We start from the raw sequence: 15583 nt of genomic DNA on the forward strand, positions 1-15583 counted from the left end.
TTACTTAACATATATTTAATAAGAGCCATTTAACTCTTTAAAGTTGCATGTCCATTTTTCTTATATTTTTACTTCTTCTCCTTTTTCTAATAATATTTCACTTTTCACTATTTTTAAGGTAAGATTTACTAGGCTTTAAGTAAGGATCTGAGGATCTCTGCTAGGAATAATTATTAGTTGGGGCATATAATTTTGGCATTTTAGATGCCTCTTGGTCTCAGCTGTCTTCTGTGAGATTGAAATTGTCTGAAGAGGGCCGCCTGGGGGGCTCCATCAGTTGAAGGTCCAACTCTTGATTTGGCTCAGGTCATGATCTCAGCCCTGTGTCCTATCAGGCCCTGGGCTCAGCAGGGAGTCCGCTTGTCCCTCTCTCTCTGCTCCTCCCTCTGCGCGCTCTCTCTCTCTCAAATAAATAAATAAAACGTTAAAAAAGAAAAATAAAGAAATTGCCTGAAGAATGAGAGCTGGAGAAGTGAGTGTCATTATAATGTGCTTTGGTTTACTAATGGCTTCATAAATGTTCCTGAACGATTTGGAAATGTTTCCTCTTCTTTAAATATGAACTATTTCAGGAATACTAAAAAATCCGCAAAATTTTACTTTAAAAATGTACATATATCCCAAGCAGATTATATAAAACATTGACATTTGCCTAGATTTTCTTAAGAATGTTTGTTAAAGAAATAAGATGGGAACAAACCAAAAAATTAACAGAGAGAAACCAAAGACTGAGCTCTGAGGCCCTCCAACATTTCTAGACAGAGAACCCACCCAAGGAGACTGAGGGGGGCAAACATGTGGTCACATACATGAGGAAACTATTTCTAGAAGGAAAGTCTGGAACCCATGCTTTTGAGAGCTAGTAAATTGAAGACAAAGTAGTCATGATGAGATTTGACAAGGTGAGGCTTTTTGATAAATTAAAGCAGCCTTTCAAAGAGAGGGAGATAGAAACCCTATAAAAATGTACTGAGAGAAGGGCGTGCGAAGGCGTGGAGACGGTGACTACGCACAACTCCTTTGGGAAACTTTGCTGTGAGGAGGAACAGAAAAGAAATAACGACAGGCGTGTGGTCCTTGAGAAGGTGTTCATGCACAGTGTAGACTCTTCTGCAGCCAGTCTTTAATAAGATGCTGTGGTAGGCACTGCCTGCACCTGCCCGTCAGCCCTGGGCCCTTGCCAGTTTGCAGGACCCTGACTTCCTGCAGCCCTGCCCAAGGCCTTTCTTTGTCACCGGGGTCAGCTCTGCCCAAGTGGGAGGCAGGCCAGGATGGACGTCTCCCTCTGGCCCCCTCCCCAGAAGCCTCCAGTCAATACACGGACAGGAGCTGGTGTACGGAGTTAACCTCAAAAACAAAACTGCCAGTTATTTCACCAGCAAAGAGGAGTTTATTTGGGAATAGCAGAAAGTTACAATCCAGCACAAGCAAGCTACAGCAAAACCACAGGCAAGTTCCCAAAACAAAGCAGAAGACAGTCTTTTAGAGAGGAAAACAGGAAGTTGAGAGGAGCTGATACAAAGGAAAAGTCTGTTAGTGTGAACTGGGAGTCCCACACAGAGTGGCTTCTGATTGTCTGAGCTGTGACTGCCTCCCATTGGCTCGACTGTTGCCAGGGGAGGAGGAAAGCCTGCCTTCTTCCGGCAGGGGTAGTAAAGTAGTATCCAGTGCAAGGTGGGTCTCTTCTTGTTGGCTCTGCCATTGATAAGGAGTGAGAGGGCATGGGCACTCCCAGGGCCAGCCTTCCAACTCCATTCTAAACAAGATTTCCTTTAATTAATTTTCACATTTCCTCCTTTTAATAAAAATATTTCCTTGAAAGACTCACTAATTAATAGTCAAGTTCTTTACATTTAGTGGTTTTGTCCATTCATGACAGGAAAGACTTTTCCTGGTTTTCCTATCATATATCAGAAGGAAAGTGCAAAGCTGTTGTAAATTACTTAAGGCACATTTGAGTAACAAGAAAGGTTAGGAGAGAGAAAATCTTAGGTACTTTCCATGTAAAATCTATATCTTCTCAAGGTCATAAGTGTTAGAGATCATCTCAAAGTGTTGAGCCAGCATCACCTTATAGGGTACATTGCTTTTTAAAAGAAGTTTGACAGGCAATAAAATACAAAGCTTAAATTGTTATACATCAAAACAGAAGAAGTATCCTAATTCCAAATTGTATGATGGTTCTAAGGACTCTAGGTCTGAAAGTAGCCAACTGAAATATTTATCGGCACTTATTCTGACAGGGGAGAAAAGTTCTCCTTATGAAGGCAAACCATAGTCATGCATGCCTCCCGGAAGTCTCTGTGGAGGCAAAATGGTGAGTATTGCAAGAACACACTGAAGGAATTAACCGAGTCCATCTAGGAAGAAACAGTGCAGGTAGAAATATGAAGCAGTGGCTGATGAACTTTTTGCAAAGGGCAGAATGTCTTAAAATGTCAAAGATGTCTTAAAACAGTATTGTTATCTCAAAATAAGTGTTTGGAACCAAATATGTTATTGATAACACAGCCTGTAGGGTTGCAAATTCAGAGACCATGAATTTGGATAAGAATCCAACGTCAGTTAATAGTTCAAATGAGGGGCGCCTGGGTGGTTCAGTCGGTTGAGCATCCAACTCTTGATTTCGGCTCAGGTCATGACCTCATGGGTTATGAGATTGAGTTCTGAGCTGAGCTCTGTGCTCAGTGTGGAGTTTGCTCAAGATTCTCTCTCCCTCTCCCTCTGTCCCTACCCCCGCTTGGATACACACTCTCTCTCAAAATAAGTGAATAAAATATTTTTAAAAATAGTTCAGGGCACCTGGGTGGCTCAGTCAGTTAAGCATCTGCCTTCGGTTCAGGTCATGATCCCAGGGTCCTGGGATCCAGCCCCGCGTGGGGCTCCTTGCTCAGCGGGGAGTCTGCTTCTCCCTCTCCCCCTGCTCATGTTCTCTATTTCTCTCTCTCTCAAATAAATAAATAAATAATTTTTTTAAATGAGTTGAGCTCAGCGGGGAGTCTGCTTCTCCCTCTCCCCCTGCTCATGTTCTCTATTTCTCTCTCTCTCAAATAAATAAATAAATAATTTTTTTAAATGAGTTGAGATGGGGCGCCTGTGTGGCTCAGTCATTAAGCGTCTGCCTTCGGCTCAGGGCGTGATCCCGGAGTTCTGGGATCAAGCCCCATATCAGGCTCTTCCGCTGGGAGCCTGCTTCTTCCTCTCCCACTCCCCCTGCTTGTGTTCCCTCTCTCACTGGCTGTCTCTCTCTCTCTGTCAAATAAATAAATAAAATCTTTTAAAAAAAAATGAGTTGAGATGAAAGAAGACTTTTGTAAATTCTCGACCTTCTTACCCTTCAGAAAAAGCAAGTGAAAAATTAATTTGTCCCAGGATCATGAGGAGGCTGTTTCCAAAAGACCATAATCAAAAAAGTCTTCCCCCTTTCACAAGGGCTTGGGAAATGCAGACAGAGGCATTGTCTTCCCAAAAGAGAGAGAGAGAGAAGCAACAGTGAGACAAATGTATACAGGCCTGGTCTGAACATCTTGGGGATGTGGTCTTGTCAGATGTCATCTGCTTCAATTCCAGTACATCTTCACTTTCCGGATGCCGAAGGCATGCTGGTCCAGTCAGGATTAGGTGCTTTGTTTAGATGCCTTATGTGAATTCAAGAGTCTCTACGCTGGAGTTTGGCAGCACAAGGGTTGGTTACCAGTTCCTGAAAAAGGGTCCTTCCAGTGAGTTTGAAGAGTCTCTCTGGAGGGATTTCTTCTAATAGATGAAATCTCTAGGCTGCAAGGTATGATGCTTGAGGTCATCTGTCTCCCAGGAGTGCCCTGTGAAGATTGCTCTCCCAAAGTACAGCTAGTTTTAATAGAAGCAATTAAGCCTTTACACTATTAAAGTATATCTCTTTCATCAACATCAGATCAAAGGAAGCAGGCGCCAAGTATATTGGACATTCCATGACTATCTCAATGGGTGAGAGTTTATGAGTTCCCAAGGGGGTATCTGAGACTTACAAGGACCAATGGCAACGGTTTCAGCCAACATACTTTGCAGCCTACGAACTTTGCCAATTGAATCTCAATAGGGCCATTAGTGTGCTTGACTAGCGCTGAGGATTGAGGATGATATGCACCATGAAAATGGTGTAAAACCAAAAAAAAAATAATAATAATAAAATAAAGAAAGAAAGAAAAAAGAGAAAGAAAAAAAGAAGTGTAAAACCAGCCAAACAGCACACTTGTTGAAGCATGTGACCAATAAAATGGGTTCCCTGATCACTATGAAGTTTGAGAGGGATTCTTCAAGTAGGGACAACCTTTGAACAGAAGAAGCATTGACCTGTCTGTAAGAGAAAGCTTTGGTCCAGTGAGAAAGCATACAAACAATGGACTAAAACATATTTATCCATGAAAGGAAGAAGTTGTATGAAATCCAAACAGTTTGTATGGACAGTTCCCAAGTGGGACAAGCAAGGTGGGCACTTTTTGTGACCTTATTAATACTTCCCCACCAATGTTGATTCATGGATGCTATCATTTTGCCAGTAGACCAACAGTTTAATGCATGTACAGTGGTAACTAGTGGTGATTTTGGAATTTCTGGTGGGAACAGATTGTTATCTGGTCCAACGAGAGTTCTCTTTTTAGCAGGCCAACAGTTATGAGATTTCCAATATTGTTTTTCCCTCTCTGGGACCAATTGTTGGGTATCTCACCAATTTTTCCAAAACTATCATTTGGGAGAAGATCCCTTCAGACCATGACAGAGTTCTGGCTATTGATTTCCTTGAGAGCAGGGTTTTGGGCGGAATTATCAGTAAGATGGTTTCCTTCAGCCTTCAGGACATTGAGTCTAGAAGGCCCAGGGAATTTAATAACAGCCAGAGCAGCCAGCAGAAGCATGGCATCTAACATAGATGCTGGACATAGGGACCATTTTTAATGTTTTTCCCCCCGAAGTAAGAAAACCTCATTGTTTCTATAATAATCCAAAGTCATGAGCTACGTCAAGGGCATATCAACCATCTGTATAATGCCTGCGGTTTCACCCTCCGCTGAGTAAGGGCATATAATTCCACCTCTTGGGCTGAAATAGCCAAATGTAAAGGTGGTGTTTGAATAACTTCAAAAGGAGTTGCAACAGCTTAGCCATTACAGTATTTACCGTTTTCTTCCTTTTTTTTTTTTTTTGAGAGAGAGAGGGAGTGTGAGAACTGGGGTGGGGGAGGGGCAGGGGCAGAGGGAGAGGAAGAATCTTAAGCAGGCTCCACAGTGGGCACAGAAGTGGGCACAGAGCCAAACAGAGGGCTTGATCTCACGACCCTGAGATCATGACCTGAGCCAACATCAAGAAAGAGTCAGATACTTAATGGACTGAGCCACCCAGGTGCTCCTACCATTTTCATCCTTTCAATGAGAACCATCAGTAAGCCATGAAAAATCTGTATTGAGGTAGAGGAGTTTTCTATGAACTGTCCCAGGGATTCAGAAGGTCACCTGTCAGCGTGAGGGGGTTAACTTGGATCCAAATGTAGTCCTTGTTCTGAGATCAGAGGCCGTGAATATTAAACCCGTTTGAGCAAATTGTAATTTTATTTTGAAAACTTTATGTCCCTTTAAGCCCAAAAGGTTTTTTTTTAAGATTTTATTTATTTATTTGAGAGAGAGAGAGCACAAGCAAGCGGGGGGGGGGCAGAGGGAGAAGCAGACTCCCCATTGAGCAGGGAGCAGAACTTGGGGCTCGATCCCAAGGACCCTGGGATCGGGACCTGAGCTGAAGGCAGACGCTTAACCGACTGAGCCACCCAGGTGCCCCAAGGCCAAAAGTTTTATCAGGTAGATGCTGTCTCCTGTGATGAGGCTGGAGAAAGGGAGCAGAGAAGCAAATTATCTATTGATTTTAACAAAGTAGAGCCTGCCAAAAACTATCATCCCAATCGGCTTTTAAGGTGTGTGAAAAGAGGGACTCTCTATGAAACCCTAGGGTATTACTGCCCAGGTGTATTTCTGTTCTTCCCAAAGCAAATAAAAAATATTGGCTATCTTTATCAGCTGGAATATTAACATGCACTGTATAAATCATGACAACTTTGCTTTCGGTGGGATTGGATGTCAGTAGCACAGGGGGCCTAGGAACAACAAACAGACTGCCAAGGGATAATAATGTCATTTTTTGCTCAGAGGTTGTGGACAAACCTCCAATCTCAGCCATCGGGTTTTCTCAGAGGTAAAATAGGGATATTACAGGGACTAGTGTAGGGAAAATGAGGGCCGAGTTTTGTAACCTTCTATTATGGGCTTGGGGCTTTGAAAAGCTAATTTATAGAGTTTTGATCCATTACGGGAAGAGGTTTTGAGGGATCTGTTTGAATCTAGATGGGAGGTGCACTGGGGATTTCGCCAATATCAGTTGAGGATGTTGCCCATAATGAGGACGGCAGCTGAGCCCCTAGAACAAACAATCCGTGTCTCCAGACTCCGCGATAGAACCATCAAAAAATGGAACAAATAAAAGATGTCAAGGGGCCATTTAATTTACCTACTCGGCTATTTTGATAATTATGGTCAAATGTTAGCAAGATTCCCCCTTTTGGGAGAAAGAAAATTCCAGCATGATTCTTTTCTAAGAAATCTTGGCCCCAAAAATGAATAGAGGCAGAGGTAACTACAAGGATAAGAGTGTGTACCTCTCAAAGGGCCTCCCCTAAAGGGAAGAGGTTCAGACAGAAACATGTTGAGGTTTGAGCCCCGCACTGTGTGAGCTGTTCTAGTACTGAAAGAAGGGGTAGCTCTGTAGCAGTGGGGTCAGGCACCAGGAACGTAGCTTGCGAGTTATTCCCAATCGGGAGGGAATTCTTGAGGCCTGTTAAGAGGGGATGATTGGGAAGAGGCTCTGTAGCTCCTTGGATACCCTGACACTGGGAATTAAGAGGACCCTGGAAAGACTAACCAGAAAGCTGAAGGTGCCCGGGGTGCTTAAATTTGTAAGTCTTTTTTCCAGTGCCCTGGATCTTTCCAGTAATAGCAGAAACTAGATGTTTTCTTTCATTTGGATGCGAGGGAGCGGGCTTGCCAAATTAACTAAAAGTGATGTGACCAGTTGCCCAATCCCATCCTGGTCCTTTTAACTAAAGGAGAAAGATGTGGGTTTAGCCCATTAATAAACAGGGTTAAATGCTGCCTGGAGGATTCAACATCTCAAAGGAAGAACAGAACTTTCTGGTTTTTGTTTCAAGATTTTATTTTTATTTATTTTATTTTATTTTATTTTATTTTATTTTATTATTTTGAAAGAGAGAGAGGGAGAGAGAGAGAGACTGCCTGCAAGTAGGGGGAAGAGCAGAGGGAGAGGGAGAGAGAATCCCAGACTCTAATCCGAGGGTGCAGGGCTCAATCCCATGACCCTGAGATCATGACCTGAGCCCAAATCAAGAGTTGGACCTGAGCCACCCAGACACCCCAAGATCAGAACTTTGTTAAAAGACAATTTGGAGTTGATTGCAATAGTCATGAGTGGGTTCACCAGGCTTCTGTGTTCCAGCCTGAATTTTCTTCCAAGCAGCAGGCTTAGGAAAACTACTGTAATTGCTCACTGGAGATTTGCAGCAAGTATTCTAGCATCTTGCCAAAAGTTAGGTGTGTTTCTCTAAATCCCTTTCGGGATGTTCTCATTGGATTAGATTCATCAAGCGTTTGGCCTGGCCCTCACCAACAAGCATGTGGACTAATCGACATAAATCTTGAGAAACCAGTTGCTAAATTTGAACAACTATGCTAAATTCTTCAGCAAACTTATGGGGGTCCTCAGTCACTTTAGGAAACTCTCTAACTATGGCTCCTAAGTTGGTCTTAGTCCAGGGAACATAACAAATGTGGGGTTTATTTAGATCCTCAGAAAACTTAACTTCAAAGAGGCGGGTTTTAACAGACAAAAGAGAGGGACACCTGGGTGGCTCAGTTGGTGAAATGTTTGCCTTTGGCTCAGATCACGATCCTGGGGTTCTGGGATCAGTCCCGCACGGGGCTCCTTGCTCAACGGGGAGCCTGCTTCTCCTTCTGCCTGCCACACCCCTGCTTGTGCTGTCTCTCTCTGTATGACAAATAAATAAATGAAATCTTTAAAAAATATATATATATAAAAGAAGAGGGGGGGAGGGGAGAGGTACAGAGGCAAAGGGAAGCTCAGAAGAGAGAACAGAGGAAAATGGCAGGAGCAGGCCTAGTGCAAAGTGGCTGCAGAGGAAGAGGAGGAGGGGAGGGGGGAAGAGACCTCAGACACCACTGTGACTCCTTTTCATTGTTCTGTCTCAGATAAGTTAGCAATAGTATTTTGCAAAGAGACAAACTTAGAATCCTGAAAACATTTGGAAGCCCCAAGGCACCATTTAAAATAGGCACCCCAAGGGCGCCTGGGTGGCTCTGTGGGTTGAGCGGCTGCCTTTGGCTCAGGTCATGATCCCAAGGTCCTGGGACTGAGGCCCCATCAGTCTCCTTGCTCAGCGGGGGGCCTGCTTCTCCCTGTCCCTCTTCCTGCCACTCTCCCTGCTTGTGCTCTGTGTATGTGTGTGTCAAATAAATAAAATAAAATAGGCATCCCAGCTTTTCCCCCTAGAAGTTGCAGCCTTCCATTTTAATTTTGAGTAAAACAAGTTTGAGATCAAAAAGTTCCCCATAATGGCCATTGAAGTTCTAAATTATTTCTGGTTAAGTCAGTCTATTTAGTTATAAATGTGCATGTGGATGGACATAGTTTTTAAACATAAAACCAACAGATTCCAGGGTGAGCTCTAAGTGTTTTGACAACTGGGATCCCATCTCTTAAAGGTTTTTCTCTGGAGTAAAGAGAAACATTCCTATACAGCACAATTTCAACAGGTACAGCCTGGTTCCAGAAGGAATCAGACCAAAGTCCTGTACTGATTCAGTACAAATAGTCCAATCGCAAAGAGTGTAACAAAGGCTCACACCATCCCAACAGGCACAGTCTGATCCCAAAAAAGAGTTGAACCAAAGGCCAACACAGTTCAAACTGGCGCAGTTCCAGCAGGGAACAATCCGATTGCAAAGGGGTCAGACCAAAGAGCAAACAAGTGCTGTCTAAGGAAAAAAGCCTAAAACAGATCTCGCATAAATTCTGAAGAGCTCTGGGGCGCCTGGGTGGTTCAGTGGGTTAAGCGTCTGCCTTCGGCTCAGGTCATGATCCCAGGGTCCTGGGATCTCCTGGCAATGGGCTCCCTGCTCAGCGGGGTGTCTGCTTCTCCTTCTGCCCCTCCCCCTGCTTGTGCTTTCTCTCTCTCTGTCTCAAATAAATAATCTTAAAAAAATTAAAAAGTTTGAAGCACTCTGATACAAAGAATGGAGCTCAAAATCCAGGGAGCTTGAAACTCCAGGGCTGGCAGAAGAACATGAGCCCAGGTGGATCTGTGGACACCGGCATCAGTTTGCTTACCAGCCTCCAAAGTTGTCGGGGGTCTTCTCTGGATCCCACCTCTGACCATCAAGTAATGTTAACCTTAAAAAGAAAATTGCCAATTATTCTACCAGCAAAAATGGGTTTATTAGGAAAGAGCAGAGAACTACACGCGGGGACAAACACCCTATAGTAAAACCACAGGCAAGTCCCCAGGACAAAAGAGAGGAATGTTCTTTTGTAGAGGAAAGGCGGGGAGTTGGGAGGAGCTTTTGGAAAGAGAAAGTCCATTGGAGTGGACTGGGAGAAGTGTAGAAGCTTCTCATTGGCTGGGCTGTTGCCAGTGCAGGAGGAAAGCCTTCCTCTTGTTGGAGTCGTAAAATAGCATCCAGTGGAAGGTGGGTCTCTTCCTAGTGGGTCTGCCATTGACAAGGAGTGAGAGGGCATGGGCACAGGAAAAGGAATAAAGTCTGTAAAGGATCCATGATTAAGCATGTCTCCAGCATGAGCTGCCAGAGCATAACCCCACTGGGGAACTTTAGGAGACATTGTGGGACACAAACCTCATAGTTTCTCTGAAGCGTGAGTTAAATAGGGGGTATTTGCTGTGAAAATTAATAGAAGGAAACTTCATTTAGGATGGAGTCCGGAGGCAGAGGGAGCAAGCATGCTCTACCACCCCATTACTAGGGATTCCTGGGATCACCTCCCAAATATTATTTGCATTCAAATTCTTGTCCTAGCATTTAGTTTCAGGGGAGTCAAACTAAGACAACAGAAAATAGAGGCCATGAAACCATTTTATCAAATATGTACAAGAACACATGAAACTAAGAAACATCAGAAGAAAATATTCCATAATGATAATGCTGTAGCTTTGGAGTGTCATTGTTGTTGGGTTTTGGGGTCAGGAGCTGATGGCCAAAAATGACTTCTTTAGACAACTTCGGTGCAAAAGGCTGGTTTTATTAAAGCATGGGGACACAACCTGTGGGCAGGAAGAGCCGCTGCTCTGGGATTGCGAGGAGCAACTGATTATATACTTTGGGGTGGGGTGGGGAAAGTAAAGGCCAGGGGAAGTTCCAAAAGGATTTTCATATGCTAAAGACTCACTGGATGCTGGAGGCCTGGCTCTTGTCAAGCTAAGATAGTTTTTCTCTCTAGCAAAGCATTAACCTTAGACACGTTGGAGCATCCAGGAGGAACATTATACCCTGCCTGTCTCAGAGTATTTGTCAATGGGCTGCAGGTTATAAAGACATTTATTTAACCACATTTCCGTCTGCCTTTGTTTCCACATCAATAACAGTGATTATTTCTATACTGTAGAATTATAGGTGATTGAAAACCAAAACAAATATTTTTCCCCCAGGAAAAAAAACTTTTTAAAAAAGATTTATTTTTATTTGAGAGAGAGAGAGAGAGAGAGAGAGACAACAGTGGGAGAGGCAGAGGGAGAGGGAGGGAATCCTTCAACAGATTCCCCGCTGAGTGCAGAGCCAGATGCAGGCTTGATCCCAGGACCCCGAGATCATGACCTGAGCCAACATCAAGAGTCTGGATGCTTCAACTGACCCACCCAGGCGCCCCAAAGAAAAAGCATTTTAAAAAAGTACTGCTCTTAGAACAATATACAGATGAACAGAGGTTTTGTGAATTTCAAAAATCAGCCTTGAGAAAGCAAAACTGGTTACTAAACCATCACTGATGTTAGCTTTCTTAGCAACTAGCAGCAAACGAAGTACCAATTTTCACATGAAAAGTGTATCAAAAATCCAACCTTCCGGGAAACTTAGAATCGGTCTAGAATTATGCTTCAGACCAAACCTCATATCATATAAGGCAACTCTTTGGCAAAACATGGTATTTTTCACTCAGAAACAATAGCTACCTTTCTTTGAATGTGTAACTGTATTACCCTTTTATCATCTCACTAAATCCTCGAAATACTACTATGAGGTCTGTATTATGATCTTTTTATAGAGAGTAGCGTTTAGAGAAGTTTGGAGAAAGGTGAAGTGAATTCTCCAAAATGGAGAAAAATAAGATTTGAACCCAGATATCAATCCCAAAGACCCAGAACTTCCTGCCACATGGGCTGCCTCCCTCTCCACCCTAGACGCTATTTTAGAGCAGGCAACAGAAAGGGAAGCAATGGTCGCCACATCCACATTTCTGACGTCTTTGCTGAAATTCAGAACCGAGAAGCTGGACGCATCTGAAGACAGACTGTGTAGCCAGCTAGCCTCGGAGCAAGTTGAAATGGGGTCACCAGAACCCTTCTGGGTGCAGTGAGTGGAATGCTGTGCTCTCCAAACCCCGGAGCACGGATGTAATGATGAGAGTAGCAGAAAAATCAACTTGTCCAGAAGAGACCTGTTTTTTAAAAAAATTGCTCAGGCCTGTGATGCCTGAGTGACTCAGTTGGGTAAGCATCTGCCTTCAGCTCAGGTCATGATCCCAGGGTCCCCGGATCAAGCGCCACGTCAGGCTCCTTGATCAGTGGGGAGCCTGCTTCTCCCTCTTCCTGTCTCCCTCTGCTGTTCCCCCCTCCCCCGCTTGTGCACGTGCTCGCGCTCTCTCTCTCTCTCTCTGGCAAATATAGATAGATGATAGATAGATAGATAGATAGATAGATAGATAGATAGATAGATAGATATAGAAAAAATTGCCCAGGTCAAGAACACACAATTTTAAAATATAACTGAACTTCAAGGGCTAAAAACGGCACACATTACATAATTACCTATAGTAGAATAAATTCTTGGTCAGAATTAGATCCTTCAGTCACACTTAATGATAACAATAGCTTTTATTTTCCTACCTATCACCAGCATTTGCTAAGTATATATACTTGCTACTCTATTTACATGTAAAATGTAAATGAATCTTCAGGAGATAAGGCGAAAAGAATCCTGTTGGTTTAATTTTCAGCCTTTAAAAAAAATGAGCTACATAAAATCCATCCGAATGTAAGTCAAGATTTAGATTAAGAAAATAAATGCACTCAAAAACTGTTCCTTCTCGGGGCGCCTGGGTGGCTCAGTCATTAAGCATCTGCCTTCGGCTCAGGTCAGGATCCCAGGGTCCTTGGACCAAGCCCTGCAGCCAGCAGCCTGCTCAGCGGGGAGCCTGCTTCTTCCTCTCCCTCTGCCCCGCCTCCCTGCTTCTGTTCTCGCTCTCTCTTAAAGAAAGAAAGAAAAAGAGAGAGAGAGAAAGAGGAAGGAAGGAAGGAAGGAAGGAAGGAAGGAAGGAGGGAGGGAGGGAGGAGAAATACATATTTGCTCTTCATGCCTTTTCTGTCACGGAGCTCCTGCAACCCTCAGGAGCTCTGAGACTGATAAAATGTCTTTAATAACAAGTCCTTTTCTTTTTCTTTCTAAGATTATTTATTTGACACGGGGTTGGGGGAGAGAGCAAGCACAAGCAGGGGGAGCAGCAGGCAGAGGGAGAGGGAGAAGCAGGCTCCCCGCTGAGTAAGGAGCCCAATGTTGGGCTCCATCCCAGGACCCTGGAATCACGCCCTGAGCCGAAGGCAGACGCTTAACGACTGAGCCACCCAGGCGCCCCCCCAAAGGCAGCTACGTAACCGACTGAGCCCCCCAAATGCCCCTAACCAGTTCTTTTCAGGTTGTTTTCCTAGCAAGCGCCTTTCGACCACACCTGAGGGTATGTTAATGAGGTGGCTTTTGGAAAGCCCCTAAGGATGAGGGCTGGTTGTCAGGGAAACCAAACACTGATTAGAGGGTTGGTACTTTCAGTCCCACTCCCTGAGAGGTGAGAGGGGCTGGAGATTGAGTTCCATCACCAATGGCCAGTAACTTAATCAATCATGCCTATGAAATGAAGCCTCCATAAAAAAACCCTACCTGAAGGAGTTTGGGGAGCCTCTGGGTTAGTGGACTTGTGGACGAGCCAAGCAGGTGGAGCACCTGGAGAGGGCGTGGCTGTTCCAAGCCCTTCCCCCATACCTTGCCTTACTCATCTCTTCCACCTGGCTATTCCTGAGTTCTCTCTCTTTTTTTTTTAAGATTTTATTTATTTATTTGAGAGAGAGAGCGAGCAGGAGGAGGGGCAGAGGGAGAAGCAGGCTCCTTGTTGAGCAGGGAGCCTGGCGGGGGGGAGGGGGGCTCAATCCCAGAACCCCAGGATCATGACCTGAGCCAAGGCAGCCACTTGACCAACTGAGCCACCCAGACGCCCCTAGTTGTCTCCTTTTATAATAAACTGGTATTCTAGTTAGTAAACTATCTTCCTCCGTTCTGTCAGCCACTCTAGAAGATTACCAAATCCGAGGAGGGGATCCTGGGAACCCCGATTTACAGCCAGTGGGTCAGAAGCCCACTGACAACCAGGACTTACTTGCAATTGGCTTTGGAGTGGGGGAGGGAGGGGCAGTCTGGTGGGACTGAGCCCTTAACCAGTGGGGTCTGAGACGAACTCCAGGTAGATAGTGTCAGAATTGAGTTAAATTGTAGGACACCCAGCTGTGTCTAGAGAATCAGAAAATTGGTTGGTGTGGGAAAAACCCACACATTGGTGGCCAGAAATATTGGAGGCACAAAGAGACAAATACTGTGATTTCAGTTAGTTGAAGTACCTAGAGAAGTCAAATTCATACAGACAGAAATTAGAATGGTGGTTGCCATGGCTGGGGGACCGTGGGGGGAGGGAGGAGTGGTGGGAGATGAGGAATTACTGTTTCATGGGGACAGAGTTTCTGTTGGGGAAGTTGAGAAAGTTCTGGAGACGGATGGTGGTGATGGGTGCACAACAATGAATGAGCTTAATGCCAGAGAGCAGTACACTTAAAAGTGGTTAAAAGGGTAAATTTTATGTTACGTATATTTTATCACATATTTCTTCCACGCTTCTAGGTTCTCTAGCTGGGGCCTCAAAATTTCAACTGATAAAAGGTAGATTAACAAGAGAGAAACAGTTTATTCACAGGTGCAACATAGGAGAAACCCAGTGATAAGTCACTCAAAGGGGGTCATTAGAACATAAGGTAAATATGTGGGGAAAGCTAATGGCAGATAAGGTAAATCTTTCCCAAGGTTTGTTTACAGACCCAACTTGATGCCCACTTTCTGTCTTCCTCGTGGATTTAACCCTGCCCAGGAGAGGGGATTTATGACAGTCCTCATTTCTCAGAAGTTTCTGCTTTGAGGGGTGCCTGGGTGGCTCTGTCGGTTAAGCATCTGTCTTCAGCTCAGGTCATGATCTCAGGGTCCTGGGATCGAGCCCTGCATGGGGCTCCCTGCTCGGCGGGGAGCCTGCTTCTCCCTCTCCCTCTGCCTGCTACTATCCCTGCTTGTGCTCTTTCTCTCTCTCAGATAAATAAATAAAATCTTTAAAGAAAAAAAAAAGTCACAATACAGAGTTGTTTTACACGCTCTCAATGTGTACTATTTAATGGAGCAGTTGGGGTGTTTCCCTATGAGTTGGGGTATAATGTGCCCCAGTCATCCCCAGAGTGTTCTCAAAGGGGACAGATCCCGGCTTCCCCTCCCCGGGCCCCCTCCCTTTCGTGCATCCAGGATCCTCAGTAAAGCTCAAGGTAGTGGAGAAGAGTCAGAGGAAAGGCCAGCAGGGACAAGGGCCCCCACTCCAAGAGGAAACCACCCTTAAAGGATTTTACGTGCTCGCTTCAGTTGCCCAGATACTAACATTGGAACGATACCGACAAGATCAGCGTGGCCCCTGTGCAAGGATGACATGCAAATTCGTGAAGCATTCCATATTTTTTCTGGGGAAAAAAAAAAGGATTTTATACCCACGCTGGAAGGAGCCCTCCACCCTTACCCACGTGAACAGACAAAACCCTGATTGGATGACAGGAGCCTGGAGGGTTAATCAGATTAAAACAGCTCCTTCCAACAAGCCCACAAAAACACCTAGACTTAGGAACTCCAGCGGCCACCCTCTCGGGTCCCCTCCTTCTTCAGGAGCTTTGTACTATCGTTCAATAAACTTTGTTCTGCTGCCCACCCCTCTGTCTGGTCTACACCTCTTCATTTTTGAAGCGGCGTGACCAAGAACCTCCGGCACTAAAGAAAAAGTCCGGCAAGAAAGGTTGAGGTCAGTGGGAACAGGGCCCATTTCTGCGCCACCCTCCCTTCCAGCTTGGGCTGGCCCAGCTGCTCTCCGGCCGCTGAGGGGAAGCTGATGCTGGGCAGCCCAT

At 44.7% G+C, this 15583-nt stretch overlaps 1 non-coding gene across 1 annotated transcript; it reads left to right on the forward strand.

Moving 5' to 3' along the window:
• The first annotated feature begins 15040 nt into the window (after positions 1–15040).
• On the forward strand, positions 15041–15147 carry LOC121101485. The gene has a single exon (XR_005833476.1). It is a non-coding gene; the product is annotated as a U6 spliceosomal RNA (small nuclear RNA).
• Positions 15148–15583: the final 436 nt, after the last annotated feature.

Source organism: Ursus maritimus, unplaced genomic scaffold (genome assembly GCF_017311325.1).
Source record: "Ursus maritimus isolate PB19 unplaced genomic scaffold, ASM1731132v1 scaffold_10, whole genome shotgun sequence".
Classification (NCBI taxonomy): Eukaryota; Metazoa; Chordata; class Mammalia; order Carnivora; family Ursidae; genus Ursus; species Ursus maritimus.